A 21,534-nucleotide genomic window follows, 5' to 3' on the forward strand; every position below is an offset into this window, starting at 1 on the left:
CTCAAAAAATCAATTAACTGTCAGTGTGCAGGTTTATTTTGGAACCCTTAATTGTCCGTTGATCTGTATGTTTATCCTTATGCCACTACCACACTGTCTTGATTTCCGTAGCTTTGAATTATGTTTTCAAATCAGGAAGTGTGAGTCCTTCAACTTTGTTTTTCCTTTTCAAGACTCTTCTGGGTGTGCTGGGATCTCATTGATTCCGTGGATCAATTTAGGGAATATTGCCATTTTAACAGTGTTACATCTTCTGATCCATTTTAATCCATGAACATGAAATATCTTTACTTTTTTTTTTTAATACGATCTTGCTCTGTCATCCAGGCTGGAGTGAAGTACAGTAGTGCAATCACAGTTCACTGCAACCTTAACTTACCAGGCTCAAGTGATCTTCCCTCTTCAGCCCCCAAAGCAGCTAGGACTACAGGCGCATGCCACCACACCTAGCTTATTTTTGTATTTTTTTTTTTTTTTTTTTGGTAGAGATGAGGTCTCACCTTGTTGCCTAGTCTGGTCTTGAACTTCTGGGCTCAAGCAGTCCACCCACTTCAGCCTACCCAAGTGCTAGGATTACAGGTATGCCATACCTGGCCTTTCCATTTAGTTAGGATTTCTTTAACTTCTTTTGGCAATTTTTATATATTTCAGAGTATAAGATTTTCACTGCTTTTGTTAAATTTATTTCTAGGTCTTTTTTTTTTTTTTTTGGAAACAGAGTCTCATTCTGTCTCACAGGCTGGAGTGCAGTGGTGCAATCTTGGCTCACTGCAACCTCTGCTTCCCAGGTTCAAGTGATTCTCATGCCTTAGCTTCCCGAAGTGCTGGGATTACAGGTTTGAGCCACCACACCCAGCCTCTTTATGTTTGTTTGTTTTAGAGCTAGGGTCTTGCTGTGTTGCCTAGGCTGGAGTACAGTGGCCTATGGTTTCAAGCACTCCTCCTGTCTCAGCCTCCCAAGTAGCTGGGACTAGAGGCACATGGCACACCCAGCTTGGTTGCCTTTTTTCACCACCCATGAGACAGGGTCTTGCCATTTGTCCAGACTAGTTTAGAACTCCTGGGCTCAAGCAATCCCTCCACCTCAGCCTCCCAAATAGCTAGGATTACAGGCACATGCCACCACACTTGGCAGCCAACTGTTTAAAAACATCTATTATTGAACTTGTAGTCAGAATAAACCTAGTAGCCTCTTCCAGGGCAACAACAGATATTTGTGAATGAAAGGAGTTGCAGAATTAAATACAATTGGATTACATCACAAATTTTCCTTTTCTAGATCTCTTGCCTACCTTGAGTGAGACATTCAGGGTAGAGGTTCCAAGTACAGAACTTTAGATCCTTACTGCCTGCTTTGTTCCCTGGATTTTTTCTCATTGTTTTATTTGGCGTACTTACTTTGCTATTTCATTTTGGTTATACCATAAATAACACCCAATTTTAGCATTCCTGGGATGATTTAGGCAAGCTTAAGAGGCCAGAAGAAAATAGAATTGGAAGCATAAACACATTAAAATTTTTTCATTGTTCTCTGATCGTGTTTTAGCTTTGGAGGTTTTTTTTTCTTTTTTTTTTTCTTTCTTTTTTTTTTTTTTTTTTGAGACGGAGTTTCGCTCTTGTTACCCAGGCTGGAGTGCAATGGCGCGATCTCGGCTCACCGCAACCTCCGCCTCCTGAGTTCAGGCAATTCTCCTGCCTCAGCCTCCTGAGTAGCTGGGATTACAGGCACACGCCACCATGCCCAGCTAATTTTTTGTATTAGTAGAGACAGGGTTTCACCATGTTGACCGGGATGGTCTCGATCTCTTGACCTTGTGATCCACCCGCCTCGGCCTCCCAAAGTGCTGGGATTACAGGCGTGAGCCACGGTTTTTTTTTTCTTTTTTCTTTTTTTTGAGACGGAGTTTCGCTCTTATTACCCAGGCTGGAGTGCAATGGCGCGATCTCGGCTCATCACAGCGTCCGCCTCCTGGGTTCAAGCAATTCTTCTGCCCCAGCCTCCCGAGTAGCTGGGACTACAGGCGTGTGCCACCAAGCCCAGCTAATTTTTTTGTATTTTTAGTAGAGATGGGGTTTCACCATGTTGACCAGTATAGTCTTGATCTCTTGACCTCGTGATCCACCCGCCTTGGCCTCCCAAAGTGCTGGGATTATAGGCGTGAGCCACCGCGCCCGGCCTTAGCTTTGGAGTTTTTAATCATTTAAGGTATCAGTGAGTAGAAAGGATTTTTCTTGACTACCACATAGCTTATAAAGTGACCGAGTATTTTTTCCTTAGAGATTCTACATTGTTTAACATTTATTAGGTACTCAGTATGTTTATGAATGGATATATATTAATCATAGGGCTTTAATAGGGTCTTGTTTTACTGAAAATTGAAGAAAATCATTCAAATTTGGATTACAAGTATTTGTGTTATGTTATAAAAATTTAATGCCCTGGCCTAAATATTAACAAGCATGGTCATATTTTGGTATTGCCATGGTAGGTATTCTGGGAAGTGTGAGTAGTTGTTTTTTTCTACCCTCTGTGCTGAAGGACTTCTTTCTTTTCTTTTCTTTTCTTTTCTGAGATGGAGTCTTGCTCTGTCACCGAGGCTGGAGTGCAGTGGCATGATCTCGGCTCACTGTCACTGCAACCTCTTAACTCCTGGGTTCGAGCAATTCTTCTGCCTCAGCCTACTGAGTAGCTGGGACTACAGGCGCATGCCACCACACCCAGCTAATTTTTTGTATTTTAGTAGAGACAGGATTTCACTGTGTTGTTCAGACTGGTCTTGAACTCTTGAGCTCAGCCAGTCCACCCGCCTTGGCTTCCCAAAGTGCTGGGATTACAGGGGTGAGCCACCGCGCCTGACCTGAAGAACTTATACCACAGAAGATACAATTTCATTTAACTATTTTATTTTTTCCGCTGGTGGTTAAAGTTGGTTCAGTTGGGACGCATTTCATTAGATAAATTTGTTTCAAATGTGATTGTGAGAATTAATGTGGAATATGGTTGGAAATACTGAATGTTAGATTCTATAATTTTTGTCAGTCTAATTCAGAAATGAAAAGATTGTGGTTGAGAAAATCATACATGATTTCTTAGTAAGTTAATTACAGAGATAAGACAGGACCTTCAGCATTTTCTGAATTCCAGTCATGTTCTCAGTAGCTGATGGTCTCTTTTATAATATTGTACCCATGACAATTTATACATTAGATTTTAGGTTTTATCTTCTGTATAGAAAGATTATATTCAGGGGTTAAGGCCTTGCATAGTTATCTATAAATGGTCTAAATAAGTGCCTCTTTATCTTTCCTTAAAGTACTTTTCAGGGCATAGAGCTGTTTGGAGCAGTTTGTTACAAGCAGGACATATCTCGCTGAAGACTCCTTTTCTAGCTTGAAACGATGAATATTGCATTTTGCTCTGTATATACTGAGTATCTGTTATCTGAAATGCTTGGGACCAGAAGTGTTTCAGATTTCAGATTTTTCAGATTTTGGGATGTTTGCATGTACATACTGTACTATCTTGGAGATGGGACCCAAATCTAAACATGAAATTCTATGTTTCATATACACATTATACACTACACATATCCTGAAGAGAATTTCTTTTCTTTTTCAAGATGGAGTCTTGCTTTGTCACCTAGCCTGGAGTGCAGTGGCTCGATCTTGGCTTACTGCAACCGCTGCCTTGAACTTGGTTATTTGTACACTCAGAAACATACACTTACAAACAGGGGAGTAACTGAAGCCACTGAATATATACAGGAGAAGTTCAAGAATCCAAGAATTAGTTAAAAAGTAATGTTCCAGACCCGGCTCCATGGCTCACGCCTGTAATCCCAGCACTTTGGGAGGCTGAGGTAGGTGGATCACCTGAGTTCAGGAGTTTGAGACCAGCCTGGCCAACATGGTGAAACTCCATCTCTACCAAGAATACAAAAATTAGCCGGGCGTGGTGGCATGCACCTGTAATCCCACTTACTTGGGAGGCTGAGGCAGGAGAATCACTTGAACCCAGGAAGCGGAGGTTACAGTGAGCTAAGATTGCATCATGCCCTCCAGCCTGGGCAACAGAGCAAGACTCCGTCTCAAAAATAAATAATAATAATGTTTCTTTCCAAGAATGGCATGCCTCTTCATTGGAGGAAACAGGTCTGCCATCTTCCAAAAATTCCTAGGTTTGCCATGCCATCAGAACAAGATTTTATAAGTTAATGGTAACTCAGAATCAGCAAGTGTGTTTTGCCTTGTACACCTGCTGCCTCCTTTTCTCTTTGAACACTTTTCCTTCTGACTCAGGCCCTCCACAACTTGGCTGCTCACAGTTGCCTTGAAGTTCTGCATATTTACCTGTATATTTCCTTTGGAAAAGAACTCAGGTAGTTTCTTGGTACATTTTGGGCAAATTCTGACATTCAACTTTATTATCTGATAAAACGTTTAGGTCCTGCATAGATTGCTTCATTTGACATCACTTCATTTGCAAAATCAGTATATTAGAATACTCCTTCTATGTTTGGTCATTGAACTTTTGGGGTTAACCACACATTCTAGTTACTTGAGCATTTTAAAATATTCTAAAGTTAAAAGCTTTAGAATTAACTAACATTCACCAAAATAATCAGGGTGTGTGTGTGTGTGTGTGTGTGTGTGTGTGTGTTTGTATGTGAACTCCTTGAGGAACTTTATTAAAATATTCATATAAAATCCTGGTTAAATTGCTTGCACTAGAAATCACTGCTAGTAGCTGCTATTAAATCCGCGGACCAACAATCTTGGGTGTTAGATTTTAACAATAGCTAATGGCCTGAGAGAACCTGACTTGTTTAAGTGATATAATTGAATTCAGTTGAGCTTTAATGCTGTCTTCTGAATTATCCTAAAATTATTTCTAGACTTACTAGTGCATTTAGGTTTAACCTATTACAGTATTGTTCTCATTACTAACACAGTGAAATCTTAAGGCTGCCTAAGAATTAGTTTTTCTTTTGTATGAGTTATTGGATCAGTTCTATGGTAAGATGGCAAAATACTATCTTTATGTAAATCCTGGAGTTTGTATCAGTAGTATGAGGAGGAAAATTATCTTGTTAGGTTGGATTGAAATGGAGTACTATGCATTCTTGTAATACTTTGCCATTTATGAAATGCTTTCAGATATCTTAAGTTGTTTAATCTTATTGAAAGTTTGTTTCTACTGGATTTAGTACATAAAAATACTGTATGATATTTTGAATCAGTTAAGACTTCCATTTAATGAAAAAAATCTTGATTTCCGAGCTTTGTAGTCACTGAAATCATTGTGAGAATTTTCTTCTACTTGCATTTGGCCAAATCTTTATACTGTGAAACTGTGAAATAAGTAGTATTGTTTAGGTTTAATGCCTTTCACATGTTTGCACGTCCATTTCACCAAGTGAGTAGCACTGGTGAATTAGAAGTGGGAAAAGTGAGAATTGAAGCCTGAAAGACCCTGATCCCAGCTTTGAGGCTTTGGCAGTCTCTTAACTGGCTTCTTTCTGTTGGCCTCATTTTCACGCTAATAAAATGTGGAGGCTGAACATATTCCTTCTACATCTCAAATTTTTTGACTTAAATTTCTTAACTTTGGTTCAGTTTACTCTGGCTTTCTATTTAATATTTAGCTGGTTAAATATTAATGTGAGAACATGACTCAGTTTCAGCTTAAAGATGTTTCTTTCATAATATAATTTTAATAATGGTTTTCAGGCCGGGTGCGGTGGCTCACGCCTGTAATCCCAGCACTTTGGGAGGCTGAGGCGGGTGGATCATGAGGTCAAGAGATCGAGACCATCCTGGTCAACATGGTGAAACCCCGTCTCTACTAAATATCCAAAAAAATTTTGCCAGGCGTGGCGGTGGGCACCTGTAATCTCAGCTACTTGAGAAGCTGAGGTAGGAGAATCGGTTGAACTCAGGAAGTAGAGGTTGCAGTGAGCCAAGATCGCGCCACTGCACTCTAGCCTGGGCAGTAAGAGCAAAACTCTGTCTCAAAAAAAAAATAAAAATAAAAATTAGGTCCACGTTCTAAGTAGATAGGTACTTGAAGTTTGAGTTAGGAAAGAGGTGCTGATTTTTGCTTAACTCAGATTTTAACCTTTAAAGTTTAGAACTGTATATAGCTTCATTCACTAATAACAGTAATAGAAGAAGTAGGTGGTATTATTATCTCCATTTTACAGAGCAGATTAAATACTTTGCCCAAAGAAACACAAAGAATAAGTGAGGGAGGCAGGATTAAAATCTGGGGCGACTTCCCGTGTGCTTAAGTACAACACTCTACCTTTTTCATTTATTCAGTCAGTTCTTATGATGTGTCTCTTGTGCCAGGCTCTGGGCTAAGTCCTAGGTAACAAAAAATGGGTCCTGGTGCTTTTGAAACCAAATGGCCTAGGCTTTAGGACTTGTCCTCAGTTAATATATAACAGTTGGTTCCTTTTTTTTTTTTTTTTTTTTTTTTTGAGACGGAGTCTCGCTCTTGTTACCCAGGCTGGAGTGCAATGGCGCGATCTCGGCTCACCGCAACCTCCGCCTCCTGGGTTCAGGCAATTCTCCTGCCTCAGCCTCCTGAGTAGCTGGGATTACAGGCACGCGCCACCGTGCCCAGCTAATTTTTTTTTTGTATTAATAGAGACGGGGTTTCACAATGTTGACCAGGATGGTCTCGATCTCTCGACCTCGTGATCCACCCGCCTCGGCCTCCCAAAGTGCTGGGATTACAGGCTTGAGCCACCGCGCCCGGCCGGTTCCTTTTTAAGTGCAAAAAAAGGTATTCATTGTCCTTTTGAGATTAGTTTGGACATACACGGTACTGAATTTGTGAGAGAATATTCTGTTTAGGAATTTCTGGCTTGTTTAGAAGGTCTGTGGTAGAGAAGGTAGAGAGTGCCTTTTGGAATATGTTTATTATCTGTAGATGAGAGTTACAGATCTTAAATAAGAACAACCACAGTTCCTGCCTGCAAGGGCTTTCAGGCTAGCTTGAGGTGGCAAGACTGGTATATGAAAACAATCTCAGAGGAATTACAGAGAGCATTTAACCAGGGGTAATGTAGTGCCAACTCTGTACATTATTGGTTCTTTTTTTGAGACAGAGTCTCCCTCTGTCACCTAGGCTGCAGTGCAGTCGTGTTAGCTCATTGCAACCTCTGCCTTCTGGGCCCAAGTGATTCTCATGCCTCAGCCTCCCGAGTAGCTGGAACTACAGGCATGCACTACCATGCTTGGCTGATTTTTGTATTTTTAGTAGAGACAGGGTTTCACCATGTTGGCCAGGCTGATCTCGAATTCCTGGCCTCAGGTGATCTGCCCGCCCTAGCCTTCCAAAGAGCTGAGATTACAGGCGTGCACCACCTTGCCCAGCCTACATTATTGCTAAATGAAATAAGCAAATGATAACAGTGGTGTGGTGGAATATGAGAGGATAACATGAGTTGTAGGTGGATTGGAGAGAGGAATGAATAAGGAATGGTGGTGACGAGGGATGGTCTTGTTCTTCTAGGTAGAGAGAACATAGACAAAGATGGATAGGTACAGAGTTGTGTATAGAGGAAATACTTTCCTTCTTTTCTTTCCTTTCCTTCTTTCTCTCTTTTCATTTCTTCCCTCCCTTCCTCCTTCCCTCTCTCCCTCCCTTTCTTCCTTTCTGTTTTTTCTTTGTTTTTTTGGAGACAGTCTCACTCTATCGCCCAAGCTGGAGTGCAGTGGCATCATCTCAGCTCACTGCAGCTTCTGCCTCCTGGGTTCAAGTGATTATCCTGCCTCAGCCTCCCCATTAGCTGGGACTATAGGCGCCTACCACCACACCTGGCTAATTTTTGTATTATTAATAGAGACAGGGTTTCACCATATTGGCCAGGCTGGTCTTGAATTCCTGACCTCAGGTAGTCCACCTGCCTCAGCCTCCCAAAGTGCTGGGATTACAGATGTGAGCCACCATGCCCGGCCTTCTTTCCTTTTTTTAAATTTATTTATTTATTTAAAAAAAAATTTTTTTTTTTGAATATTTGCTACTACCACCAAGATCTGCACCTGCAGCGGCTCCACCCGGGCCCACGCCCTAAGCTTCAAGGCTCACCGCAGCGGCCCTCCTACTCGTTGTGGCGTAGCGTCCGTGGGGCTCCGGCGGGGCGGGGTGGGGCGTTGTTGGGGAAGACGCCGCCGCCGCCGCTCCTGTCCACTCTCGACTGCCAGCGACGGCCGGGTATGGGCACGACGCTCCAGCGCCATCCATTTTCAGGGCTAGTTGATCCGGCAGGTGAGTTGTTACACACTCCTTAGCGGATTCCGACTTCCATGGCCACCGTCCCTTCTTTATTTTTGAGACAGGTTGTTGCTTTGTTGTCCGGGTTGGAGTGTGGTGGCGTGATCATGGCTCACTTCAGCCTTGACCTCCTAGGCTCAAGTGATTCTCCTGCCTCAGCCTCTGAGTAGCTTGGACTTACAGGCGTATGCCACCACACCTGGCTAAATTTTTTTATTACTTACTTTTTGAAGAGACGAGCTCTTGCTATTTTGTCCAGGCTGTTCTCAAACTCCTGGGCTCAAGCAATACTCTCACCTTGGCCTCTCAAAGTGCTGGGATTATAGGTGTCAGCCACCCTGCGTAGCCACGGAATGTCTTTTCTGAAGAAGAAATAAGATAAGTTATATAAAATACCATAATCATAAAGTAATATACAAATACTAAAAAACATAAGAACTCAATCATTGTTTTTTGACTTCATGTATAAGGAACCTAACTCAAATTGGCTTAAACAATTAAATTACATGTTTATTGTTACATTGTTCTAATGTGGCTGGAAATCCAGAAGTCATGCAAATTCTCAGACTGGTTGATACAGTGGCTTAATGCTATCACCAAGGACCAAGTTTCTTGCCAACTCTCTATTCCTTTTGAAGTTGGTGGCATCTTCAGGCTTGCTGCAAAGGTGACTGTAGTAGTTTGAGGTGTCACTGTCTGAGGAAGAAGGACTGTTTTTTCCTCCATCATCTTCAGGATTGAAGAACCTTTTCTCACAGTTCTCTTTTGGAGGCTGTCTGGTGGCTTCTACTCACATCTCATGGCCATTCCTAACCAGTCACTGGCAAAAAGAATGGGTTAAAACTAATCAGAATAGAGTGGCTATTGGAGAGTCAACCATGACTATTCCAAGAGTGATTTGAAATGTGATGGTGTTTTTATTTTTTATCACTTTTCATTTTGAGATGAGGTCTCACTCTCTTACCCAGGCTGAACTACAATGGCATGATCATGGCTCACTGCAGCCTTGACCTCCCAGGCTGAAGCAATCCCGCCTTAGCCTCTAGAGTAGCTGGGACTGCAGGCATATGCCACCACAACTGGCTAATTTTATAATTTTTTGTAGAGATAGGGTATCACTATGTTGCCCAGGCTAGTCTCCAACTTCTGAGCTCAAGTGATGCTCCCACCTTAGCCTTCCAAAGTCCTGGAATTACAGGAGTGAACTGCTGCACCAGGCCTTTTTCCGTAAATCTTTTTTTGTTTGTTGTTTTATTTTGTGTTGAGGCATTTTCAATCAGCCTTTTTGACATCCACTTTTTTGGGGGGGAAATTTAAGAAAATTTATTTCTCTTCGTAAGATTTTTGTGCAGTGGCTCATGCCTGTAATGCCAGCACTCCATTCCAGGAGTTCAAGACCAGCCTGGGCAACATAGGAAGACTCTGTATCTACCAAAAAAGAAAAAAGGCTGGGCATGGTGGCATATACCCGTAGTGCCAGCTAATCAAGAGGCTGAGGTAGGAGGATTGCTTGAGCCTGGGAGGCTGCAGTGAGCTGTGACTGCACCATTGCACTCCAGCCTGGGCAACAGAGCAAGAGCCTGTCAAAAAAAGAAAAGTAAAAATTGGTGCCTAGGAAGAAAGATGTGTGATTCTAGATAAAATATAAAACAGGTTGTCTAAGTGCCATAAACCCTGTGAACTCCTGACTCTTGCACTAAATGATGAGAGAAAGGGGAAGTTGGAATTTATATTTTCCCCAAATACATGGTTTTAAAAATGAACATTTTCCATCTTTCTCCTAATCTATTGGAAAAATGTATTTCATATAACCTTGTTTATTTGGTTGCCTAATTAAATCTGACAGTTGAGTCTTAAAAATTTGGAGCAGTAGTAAGATTATTTTGTTATGGTGTGTCTGAATTTAATATTTAAGTACACATTGCAAAGGGCTTTGCCTTATTTGGTGTTTTTCATTCTGCTAATTTAGATTTCAGAAGCCTCAGATTGGGGCTCTAGTTCGCCATCTATTGGTCCAATACCCTTCTGCTGTATTTTGTGGAATTACTATTTATGTGTATATGTGTGTACATTTAAAAAGTCAAAGTTTTCCCCCAGGGTCATAAATTAAAAATCCAAGACTAAGGACCTCTTTTGGATGTGTATACAAATATGTATACATATATTAGTTTATTATTTGTGTAATTTGACCCTATGACTCTAAACTGCCTGCTTTTGATATTTGAGAACCATGGCTTGAAAGTGTGATTTTAAGAGTATAAATGGAAACTCGCAGAAACCTAGGTGCAGATTTTGCAGGGGCAGGTGAGTTAGTGTAACTTCGTGGGAAGACTAAAACCGTTCTGTAACGACTGGGTGTTTTTTGATCAGCAGAAGTGACGTATAATGCCGGATATTGGTTCTGGTAAGCCACAAAAAGTGTGAAGCATTTTGCGTCTTCCTTTTTGGTAGTAGAGCATACATACCCTTCTTACCTGACTAATTTGATGATTTAATGATTTGAACCATTTTTTTCTTCAGTCATTTAAGCTAATTTTGATGAATCCTAGATTAGTCTTTTAAATCTCAAGGTACTGTACTCATCTTTTGGCAGCTTTTTCTTTAAAGGATGGTAGAATTACACTTTGTGTTAAGTGTGACACCTTGTATGACATTATGTTTCTGAATTCTTTAAGTCTAGGAAAGATTCCATTATTTTAAGGCCATATTTTGGGAACGATATAAAATTCTGTACTGACAAACTGGTCATGAGAAATGATAAGGTGCCACCACTTTAAACCAACTCTGGTAACAAGGTGGGAAGTTGGCTTTTTGTTGTGAGATTTGTGTTTTTCTATGGAATTCTTTGTTAAACTTTAGCATGGCAGTGAACTTCCTTTTGGTGGCGGCAGGAAGCATATTGTGTAATGCCATTTGCCTGTTTTGGCGGATCTGCCAAGCCATGACACCCCAAACAAGACGCGTGTTCACGAAAACTACAGTTCCCAGCGGGCCCGGCGCTGGCGGGGCCATCACCTCCCCTCTGGCTCCCGGCTGCCCCTTCCCGGGCTGGCCCGGCGCGGGTCCTGGCTCGCGCCTGCGCAATGACTACGTGCGGCCCCCCTCACCCCGCCACTCACCCACTCTTGGTAGCTGCGGAGCGCGGTGCTGGGGCTAGTGCCCAGCCGTGCTGCAGTGTACGGAGGCTGGCTGCTAGGACAAAGGGCGGGTGGCGGAAGCCGCTGCACTGGTCAGGGCGCTTTCTGCCCGGTTCAGCGTACGGTTAGCCCTGGAATAGAGTGGCGCCGACGGCCTTAGCCTCTTTACTACACAGTGCAAACAGTTCCTCGCTCAAGTCCTCTCGCACCGCGGCGCCGGCCCGCCCTGCCCCTCACAGCCGGCGCGCCGCACCGCCGGCCCCAGCACGGAGGGAATGTGACGGCGTCAGTGTGCCTCAGGTTAGCCTCACCTTGGCTGCAGCGAGGGCCGGCTCCCGCCTGCCGCAGTGCTGCGTGCTGTCGCCGCACGTCCGGGGCAGCTGGGGCCGGGCGCCGCGGCCTCCGCAGATGGAGGCACAAAAACAGCGGCCGCGGCGAGGAGCCATGACTGAGGCGGCGGCGGCCGCGCCTCCTGGCGGCCCGCGGGGGCGGCGTGGCGGGCGCCCCCTGGCGGCGCGCCGGGGTGGAGCGGCCCTTCGCCGCCGCAGCCGCAGCCGGCGGAGGCGCTGCTGTCCCTCCTCCCCGTGTCCCCGGCGCTCGCCCGCTCGCTCGCTCGCTCCATTCTCCCTCCGCTTCAGATTAAAGGGGGGGAGGGAAAAGGAGCTCGGCCGCCATTTTCCCAGTGCCGCCGCCACCGCCGCCACCGCTCGCCGAGCCGGCGGGAGAACCGAGCACCGTAGCGAAGCCGACTCGTCTTGCCGCGGCGGCGCGAGGGGCGGCTGAAGCGCGTTCCCCGGCTAGAAAGAGGCGGCCGGGGGTGGCGGCCGGGGTGCGGGTTCGGGCTGCAGACGGCGGTGCTTGTTTGTGCGGGGCGGGGGGACGGCTTCACCCTCTGCCCCTGCCTGCCCGCCCTCCCTCCCGGCCGGGCTGCGGTCCCCGGCCGTGCCCGGGCCCCACCGGAGCGGAGGAAGGCCAAGAAAGGGCCCGAAAGAGAAGAAAAAGCAGCCGCTCCCCGCCGCCGCCTTCCCCTCCCCCTCCGCCTCGCCCCCCCGCCCGGAAAGTCAGGGCGGCTCCGGGCGCCGGGGGGGAGGAGAGCGGCGGGCCCGGGCCGAAGCCGCAGCCGCGCGCCCCCGCCCGCTGCTGGCCCTCGGCGCCCAGGCCGGGGGGCTGTTTGCAAACTGCGCCCATTTTGTGGGGCTGAATCCGCCCGGGCTACGCTCTTCCATCACGTGGTAGGTGCTGCTGCTGCTCCTCTCCTCCTCCCGCTGCCCTTTCTCCTTCTCCTCTCTCTCCCTGTGGCTCCCATTTCTCTCTCTCTTTGTTAGTTGTAACTAGAAAGGCAGGGCAGGGGAGAAAAAACCCCCGGAACTTTAAATGGCCTCTCCGGGCTTCCCCGCTGCGGGTCCGGGCTGGGAGTCGCCCCAAGGGCGGGGGTGTGCGGGGGCCTTTCCCCAGCAGCTGCCGCCTCGTTCGCCAGCTTTTCCTTTGGCGTTCTATTTAAAAAGGCGGCCTGGAGAACATGATTTATTCCTGTAAAAGAACCCCCCAAACAAACTCTGGCTCTCGCCTTGAACTTCTCTTGACTGCAAAAGGCCTTTCTCTCCTCGAAACACATATCTTGCGCGTTGCATGGTTTGTATCACAACTCTGATTGTTTCATTTATTATTTTTGTTGCCTGTAAATTCAGGTCACTTACGTTTTCAGATGTAGTCTCTCTCAGGCCGACGTGTTTGTGTTTGTTTTTTTGTGTTTTGTGTGTTTTAACTAAAGAGGAAGAGACATTTATTTGCTTTTAAGTGAGTTGGAATCTTAACTGCCTTTTGGGGGGCCTGTTTTCCGGCTGACCGTCTTTTGATTCTTAGCAAATAGTTTAATTATTTTCCATACGATAAACAGCCCTACTCCCTTGTTTTACTTAAAAATCCTCTTGTTTTCCAATGTTGGTATCCCAATGTGGGTTTGAAGAGAAACATGTTACTTAACTATTGCTTATTGATTGCCTTAGGGGAGAAGGGGTGACATGATGGCGCCACTTTAAATTGCTCTCTTTCCTCTTCCTCGACCCCCCCCCCTTTATCCTGGAGGTCACTGGAGCGTTTTCTGTGACCTATTAATAAAACTGTACTTGAGGGTGTTAGCAGCACAACTCGTAGAGGCTGGAGTTTAGTGCCCCTAGGGTCGAGAGACCGACTCCCGCGGTCCCCAAAGTTCCGAGAAATCTCTCTAGTCCTCCAGCCTCGCCTCCCTCCCCTCCATTCACAATCCTGGTGTTGCCATCTCCTTTGTCACGTGGCTAGCAATCATTGTGTTTTTTTGTTTGTTTTGGGGTGTGTGTTTATATTTTTAAATTGCAGCCCAGAGGAACCTTTCCTCTCCGCTTTGGAGAGATCAAAATGTTTTACGTGTTTTAGTTTTAGAGTCGGAGAACGTTTTAAAATAAACGATAAAATTACATAATCTTTGCCTTGCATAATCATGATATAGTTACAGATTGCTACTGAACTTCGTCTTCAAAGTCCTTTCAAGTATGGAAACTAGTACGTTAGAATATGTTTTCCATTTGTCAGGATGGTCTGTAATTTCTATTTTCTCTGCTTTTTGGGTCATTTAAAGGACCACTATTTACAAAGGCTTAAGTGGGTGTGTTTTCCCTTCCCCCTTTTCTATAGGCTGTACTTGGTTCCTTTTCTAGCATACTGTCTGACCAATTTAGAAAATTTCAATTGTCTACAGGCGTTGTCAGTTAAAACTGGTTTTTTTTTTAACCTTCTATCAACAGTGAATACTTTGAGTAGTAATTGTTTTCTGCCTAATGCTGTGTATTACGTTAGCATTTCAGTTTTTGATCTAGAAATTTTTACTTTCAATCCTGTAGTTTTAGAAGTATGTTATTTCTCTGTTTCTTCATATCAGTTTTCCGCATATTTGGGTAAATTCCTATTTTATAAAATACGAAGTACATTTCTGATTTTTTTTACATAGTTTACTAGGCATTTTTTCCAATTTAAAAAAAATCTATTGTGAATTAAACGTATTTTTTTTAAAGTAAATATGAAATGTGATTCTTGAGTATGCATTGATCCTCTTACCATGCACATTGTCAATGGTTTGGACCATTTTCTTTGCTAACAGTTACATCATGTCATGTGATATGTGCAGTGTGATGTGTAGTTCTAAAAATAAGGCAAGGTAAAAATGCTCATCCCTTGGGAATTTAAAAAATGTATTATAAATGTGGAATAACTACCTACCCTCAGTCATGAAATTCTGAATTGGATTTCCACTAGGTTTATGCAACAAAGTGTGTGGTTCCTTTGACCTTTAGCATAGTTGGTGTATTTGTTAGTACCTCATAATTTGAGGTGGTTGACTTTTTATTTCTTGAACAACTTGGAGAGAAACATTAAATGTTAGAAAGGTTCTTAATGTCTGTATTATGGTGAAAATGGCTGTCACTGATGACCACCTCATTTGAGTATATGTAAGTGTCTGTGATTGTGAACAGTTAAAAGAATGATCAGCTAAGAATTATTAGAGCCTTTGTGATAGGGTGGAATTTTCGATCTTTCCATCTCTATGAATCTACTGAAGTGAAGTATTTTAGAAGTTTCCTTGCATCTTTTTTGAAAGCCATATTCAGAACATTCGTATTTGACTTCGGTGCTTTACCAACATGAGATGTTAAGTTTTTGTCTGATTTTCTTTCTTCCTGCCTACACACGTTATTTCTCTGGTTAAACCTGCAGAGCACTCTTTGTTAGGTGAGTGTTTCCTGTTGAGGAAAATTCTGGAAGTTAGAAAATGAGACCTTAGTTCACTTGTGAACTTATATCAAGGTGAGAAGAAAGTGAAGTAACTGTACTAAACTTTTTTCTTCACTGTCACTAAGGCTACTCTTCCATCTCTAGTAATGCTACATTGTAACCAGCGTTTCTGCATCTTCTAAAGAGTTGGGTTGACCACAGATTTTAATTGTATTTTAAAGTGAATAACAAGTTTTAGGTTCTTTCTGTTTATTATGACCTGATTCATGTAATCTGTAACCATAGGATTGTTGTTGTTTGAGAAGGTGTTTTAGTATTGAGTGGTTCTAATTTGGCCTCTTTGTGAATAGAGCTTAGTTACCTTGTTATATCAGACAAGCAATTTTTTTTTTTTTTTTTTTTTGACAGGGTCTCACTCTGTTGCCCAGGCTGGAGTGCAGTGGTGCCATTTTCACTCATTGCAGCCTCTACCTCCCAGGTTCAAGCAATTCTCATGTCTCAGCCCCTGAAGTGGATGGGGCTACAAACATGTACCACCACACCCAGCTATGATTTGTGTTTTTAGTAGAGATGGGGGTTTCACCATGTTGGCCAGGCTGGTCTGGAACTCCTGACCTTAAGTGATCCACCTACCTCGGCCTCCTAAAGTGCTGGGGTTACAGGCATGAGCCACCATGCCTGGCCTAGACAAGCAATTTTTAAAATGTGCTTAAAAAAAAAAAAAATCAAATTAATCCACATTTGATTTTCTAAACAATAGTCATAGTAAATGCTGTGTTTAAAGAATAATGCTTATTCCTTAAACATTTTTTTCTTGGTGTTCATTAAGACACAGAAGTAAGCGAATTCCTTTCTAGATAGATGTATGTATTTTTAAGTTTATTGCCCCTTCCCACCCCCCACAAAGGAGAGCTCCATTCCATCCCTTGAGTTTAGAGGGGAAGGGACTCTGCTAAACTGAGTATGTGGTTGTCTGTTGATTGCCCCAGAGTAAATCTCATTGAGTGGTTTAGAGATTTTGTTTCGTTTTCATTTTAGAGATGGGGTCTCAGGGTCTTCCTGTGATTCTCAGTCTGGAGTGCATAGATGTAATCACCGTGCACTACAGTTTAGCGTGCCTGAACTCCAAGGCTCAAGTGATCCTCCTGCCTTAGTCTCCTGAGTAGCTGAGCTATGTGAGCATATAACCTTGCCTTTTTTTTTTTTCTCCACTCTGTTGCCCAGGCTGGAGTGCAGTGAGTGATCTTGACTCACTGCAACCTCTGTCCCCAGGACTCTAGTGATTCTCCTACCTCAGCCTCCCAAATGGCTGGGATTACAGTTGCCCGCCAGCATGCCTGGCTAATTTTTTTGTATTTTTAGTAGGGACAGTGTTTCACCTTGTTGGCCAGGCTGGTCTTTCCTGACCTGAGGTGATCCACCGGCCCAGCCTCCCAAAGTGCTCGGATTAGTTGTGAGCCACCATGCCCAGCCCCTTGCCGGTCTTATTTAGAGTTTTAAATCAGCTTTTCATTGTACTCTTTCCTCATTTTAAATACCTCAGTTGATTTGATTATTCTACGTCTTGGGAAGCATATTTTGCCTTAGTGTCCCTTTACTTGCTTACCTTAAGAAAGGAGTATGCAGGTTCTTAAGTAAAATGGCCCCAAACACCTGGCTTGCCTACTGTGTCAGTGCAAAGAATGCTTTGACCATGTCTTTTTTCTAAAATTGGACTTTATAACTGTTTTTTGGAAGTCTGTATTAAGACTTTTTTTTAGTTCTCATGTTGCTTCTGAAGATGTATGTTTAAATTATAGTTTGTATGCTGATAAATTGCATATAAGTCTATGGGCATACTAAAAGTTGTGCAGAATAATAGTTCATAACACAAGATAAGATTCCCTCATCAGTACTTCCCATTCCCTGAAATGTGAGCTCAAAACTCAGGTGAACCACACTATGGCTGTAAAAGACAGTATGAATTAGAAAATACAAATATCCACTGTACTAGAGTTCAACGTTTGAAGGCTTATCAGAAGATGTAGGAGGTAAGTGATATCCTTGGGTGTCACTTGCAGATTGAGAGGAGAATTGTGGGTCATAGGAGATGACTAGTATGGTGGGGGTAACTTATTTTTATTTGTTTCTTTGTTAAGCCATGAGCCTTTTAGGATGTAGAGCAATATATAGGAGCAGATAAGCCAAAAGGTGTGATTTACCAAAATAACTGGACTCCAAAAAGATCTGCAATATATATTTTTCTTTATATATTAAGCATTTTCTTGTCTTTGGTAGATTAAAGTTTTTTTTTTGTTTTGTTTTGTTTTCTGCTTAGTATCACAGAAGGCAGAATAAAATTAAAGCGAAAATAGTGTGTGTAGAAACTGACTTCACAAAAGTAGAAGACACAGCTCATATTTATGAATGAAAAACAAATCAGTTTGGGCAGTCTGAAAGAAAAATTTAAACATTTTATATGAAGATTTTTAACCTTTATGCCAAGAGTCCCTTTAATTAAGGTGGAGGAAACCCTTTAAATACTTGTTTCCCCACTTAATAGCACAATGTGGCAAAATAGTTTAATAAGTGTTATTTTCTGCAAGCCTCGCTTTTCCCAGATTGTAAGCTATTTCCATAGAGTGTTAACATTTGAAAGCTCTCTACCAGGAAATTATTTAGCTATGTATTTTATTGTTGTTGACTGTGAACTTGCCCTTTTTTTTTCCTGGTTGTAATGTTTTTTACAATTGAAGTTTCTTTCCAAGATTTTGAGAGTCAGGAGATATAAAGTGGAGGTAGATTGAGTGCAGTTTTATCTAAATGTTATTTAAAAACTCTGGTTCTTATAACTTGAATCGGGAATCCAAAATGAGATCGATCTCTGAATTTTAATTACAGCAGATTCTGCTCTTAGTTGGAAAAACTTGCTTGAGTGACATCAAACTTAATGGATTCCCTCACCTTTTAATTCCTTTTTTTTTTTGAGACGGAGTCTCACTGTCGCCCAGGCTGGAGTGCGATGGTGCCATCTCAGCTTACTGCAACCTCTACCTCCTGGGTTCAAGCGATTCTCCTGCCTCAGCCTCCGGAGTAGGTGGGATTACAGGGGCCTGCCACCACGCCTGGCTAATTTTTGTATGTTTGGTAGAGATGGGATTTCACCATGCTGGTCAGGCTGGTTTTGAACTCCCCACCTCGGGTGATCTGCCTGACTCAGCCTTCCAAAGGGCTGAGATAAAGGCGTGAGCCACCACGCCTGGCCTAATTCCTTTTAAAAAGGGAACAGCTTGAGGTTAGACTTGGTTAAAATCAATTGGAGGTTAAGTATTAGGGAATAAAAAAGATGAATAACAGTTTTGTTGTTAGGATGTTAAACCAAAAATTGCTAAGAACTTATATCCAGACTTTCCTCTTGCTGCTTGCTATTTGGTCTTTGACTATTTGTTAGCACCTCCACCAGAGGGTGTGAAGGGAACAGGCAGAAAGTTAAGTACTGTAGTTATTTTCTGGTTTGCTACTATAGTAGACACACTTCATGGAAATACTAGCGTGGGCCGGTTGTGGTGGCTCACGCTTGTAATTTGGGGAGGCCAAGGCAGGCAGATCACCTGAGGCCAGGAGTTCCAGACCAGCCTGGCTAACATGGTAAAACCCTGTCTCTACTGAAATAAATAAAAACAGAAAAAATTAGCTGGGTATGGTGGCACATGCCTGTAATCCCAGCAACTCAGGAGGCTGAGGCAGGAGAATCACTTGAACCTGGGAGGCAGAAGTTATAGTGAGCCGAGATTGTGCCACTGCAGTCCAACTTGGGTGACAGAGCGAGATTCCATCTCAGAAAAATAAAGAAATACTAGTCTGATAAGTCCAACTGTCAGGAAAGTTTCATTAAACTCTCCATATGTTACCATGGAGAACTGAAGATGTTTGAAGACCTTAAGCATGTATCCAGAAAATTGGACTGCACTTTTTTGCACTTAGTGATTTTACCCCTTACCTGTTGCCTCCCAAGAGAATGAAGAATGGATGTTAGTGCTGATTTAACATTTTATCGGCATTGTGAAAATGTACTTTTAAAAGTCATTAATTCACTTTTCTCTGAAGGGATAAGGTGCAGGTTTCAGTGGGATCTCAGGAATTTGGCCATGGACCCTCCCAGAATAACCTGTTTGCTTTAGAATTCTTTTTTTTTTTTTTTTTTTTTTTTTTTTTAAAGATGGGGTTTTACCATCATGGCCAGGCTGGTCTTGAACTCCTGATCTCAGGTGATCCACCCACCTCGGCCTCCCAAAGTGCTAGGATTACAGGCGTGAGCCACCGTGCCCAGCCTGCTTTAGAATTCTTAAAATCTTCAAGTCTCTGATTTTAGGATTGTTCAGGAGCACTTAAACCATTAGGGCTTGTTGGAAAGAGGTAAGAAAAAAAGTGCAATTTTTTTCCCTCTTTGTCTTTTGTGAGCAGGACTGGTAGGAAATTTGAATTCAGTGATAGGATAGAAATAGGATAAACACCCTTAATAGTTTGATATGTAGACATCTTTCAGAAAACAAAGGTTTTTTGAGATGGTATCTTGCTGTGTTGCCTAGGCTGATCTTGAATTCCTGGGCTCAAGCAATCCTCCCACCTTGGCTTCCAGAGTAGCTAGTGCTACAGGCATGAGCCATAGCGCCCAGCCTATCTGCGTGCGTGTGTGTGTGTGTGTGTGTGTGTGTGTGTGTATCTATATCTATCTACATATATATATATATACACATACATACATACATACATAAAAAACAAATGGAATCATACTTGTTATATGGCTTGATCTTTTAAATTAGGGTTTTTTTTGTATTATAGTTCTTTAGTGAAAGCATTGTGTTCACATCTTGCAGTACCTATGAGAATATTTTGGTTGAATAGATTTCTAGAAGTGCAATTGCTGGGTAAAAGTTTGAGCAACTACATTTAAGATTTTGACGGCTATTGCCTTTATAATGCTTTTATAATATTGCCTTTACAATGCTATGTAACCAAATTTAATAATAGCTTAAAAATGTAGTTAAAAAGTTTGCCAGTCTAGGTGCAGGTGCTTGATCATGTAAATAACTGGAACTTGTGGGTGAAGTCTATCATAGGTTCAGTTGATGCCTTTTCTTGTTAGGTGGTTGATCACATCAGACATCCCCGTTAACATCCTAATGGATCTTCGTTTGATGGATTTAGCATAGAGTGCTTAGGTTGCTTAATGTGTGTTGGTTCGCTGTCAGCCAGGCATTGTGCTGCATGTAGGGGACAGAGGTAAAACCAGCTATAACTCTCCTTTTAAGAAGTACATAGTCTAGGGAAGAAAGGCAAAATTGTGCATTTATATTATACCATGAGCAATGGTCAGGATGTCATGGGAGTGCAGGTAAGAGCCTAGAGGGAGGGACCCCATCTCAACCTGGAAGGAATGGGGAATACTTGAAAGAGCATGTGACCTTGAGCTGAACCTTGAAAGAGTAGCATGAGTAAAGGTGCAGGGGCGTAGAAGAGCCAGGAAACACAAGTTTCAGGTGGCTGTAGTGAGGACAGGTTGGAGGTGAGGTTGAATGTAAAAGTAAAAAGAGGGCAGATAATGGTGTGTGGGGAATTTGGATTCATCCTTACTCTGGAGTAACTGAAAGATTTTAAACATGGCCAGATTCAGGTTCCTTCCCTCCTTTCCTTTTTTCTTCCCTTTCTAATAATCATTTTGGTAGTAGACGATAGATTAGAGGCTTACTGAGACAGGAAGAAGGAAGAATAGTTGGGATATTATTACTGCCTGAATTACCTGTAGTACATAATGAGGTTCTGCACTAGGGCAGTGGCACTAAGGATGGAATGGATACACCTGTGATTCCGTGTATTGCCAACTTTCACCCTCCGTGTGCTGCCAACTTTCACCCTCCGTGTGCTGACTCACCCTTCAAAATTCAGTCAGTACGACATCTCTTTTCTAGAAGCCTTCCTTGACCCCTTCAGGTGAAATACAGTACTTTATCAATCTAGGCTACCTTCACAACTAATTTATATTTTACTGTCTTGTATCTGGCATTTAGTAGATGTCGAAGTGAAATATTTATGATAAAAGGTAAGTTGGTGATTTGAGGTCATGATTCACATAGACCATGTTGAGGGACAGGAGGAATTAGTTTTGGATTTGGTGTTGGGGCAGGGAATGGGTTTTGAATACGGGAGGCTTGAAGCGGTTGTATAGGCAATGCTGAATTCTATTTCTTTTATTTCTGTTTTTTTTTTTTGAGATAGAGTCTCATTCTGTCGCCCAACTTGGAGTGCAGTGGTGCGATCTTGGCTCACTGCAGCCTCTGCTTCCCAGATTCAAGTGATTCTCGTACTTCA

At 42.8% G+C, this 21,534-nt stretch overlaps 1 protein-coding gene and 1 long non-coding RNA gene across 17 annotated transcripts in view; one reads left to right on the top strand and one right to left on the bottom strand.

Moving 5' to 3' along the window:
• The window catches only part of KANSL1 (KAT8 regulatory NSL complex subunit 1), a 211,417-nt gene that overhangs the window by 19,817 nt on the left and 170,066 nt on the right, over positions 1 to 21,534 (top strand). For 4 of the 16 annotated variants that reach the window (XM_021673732.2, XM_064369345.1, XM_064369349.1 and 1 more), the window contains exon 1: positions 12,042 to 12,653. The exons of 6 other annotated variants lie outside the window; for them this stretch is intronic. The gene's annotated coding sequence lies outside the window, so the exon portion shown is untranslated. Of the gene's footprint in view, positions 1 to 11,405; positions 11,722 to 12,041; positions 12,654 to 12,690; positions 13,054 to 21,534 lie in introns of those variants that run through there. 6 more of the 16 variants (XM_021673734.2, XM_064369348.1, XM_064369351.1 and 3 more) reach the window with 2 other exon arrangements.
• LOC105711249 (uncharacterized) lies at positions 8,148 to 11,605 on the bottom strand. Its single transcript, XR_001105975.3, has 3 exons — positions 11,404 to 11,605; positions 8,805 to 9,104; positions 8,148 to 8,646 (listed from the first exon to the last, which is right to left on the bottom strand). It is a non-coding gene; the product is annotated as an uncharacterized LOC105711249 (long non-coding RNA).

Source organism: Aotus nancymaae, unplaced genomic scaffold (genome assembly GCF_030222135.1).
Source record: "Aotus nancymaae isolate 86718 unplaced genomic scaffold, 86718_ANA_hifiasm-v0.15.2.pri h1tg000089l, whole genome shotgun sequence".
Taxonomy (NCBI): Eukaryota; Metazoa; Chordata; class Mammalia; order Primates; family Aotidae; genus Aotus; species Aotus nancymaae.